The sequence below is a fragment of the Etheostoma spectabile genome, chromosome 15, assembly GCF_008692095.1.
Source record: "Etheostoma spectabile isolate EspeVRDwgs_2016 chromosome 15, UIUC_Espe_1.0, whole genome shotgun sequence".
Lineage (NCBI taxonomy): Eukaryota > Metazoa > Chordata > Actinopteri > Perciformes > Percidae > Etheostoma > Etheostoma spectabile.
Window position 1 is genome coordinate 10349718 of NC_045747.1, and position 214 is coordinate 10349931.

The 214-nt window shown below is 53.3% G+C and overlaps 1 protein-coding gene across 3 annotated transcripts in view; it reads right to left on the minus strand.

Annotated features, from left to right (window-relative positions):
• LOC116702357 (charged multivesicular body protein 6) overlaps positions 1-214 on the minus strand; it is a 6330-nt gene that overhangs the window by 4105 nt on the left and 2011 nt on the right. The gene's annotated exons all lie outside the window — the stretch shown is intronic.

Genomic DNA, 214 nt, shown 5'->3' on the forward strand with positions numbered 1-214 from the left:
AAGTCCCCATACGGACCAAAGTATGGTGGTGGACTGGTAGCTGGAGAGGTGCCAGTTCACCTCCTGGTGAGCAAAGCACCAAACCCCCAACCGCTCGGGGCGCCTTTCCATGGGCAGCCCCCTCACTCTGACACCTCTCCATTAGTGCATTTGTAGGTCCTGAGCATTTGTGTGTAATTCAGGCCTGTGTGTAATGTGTGTAATAACAACAGAG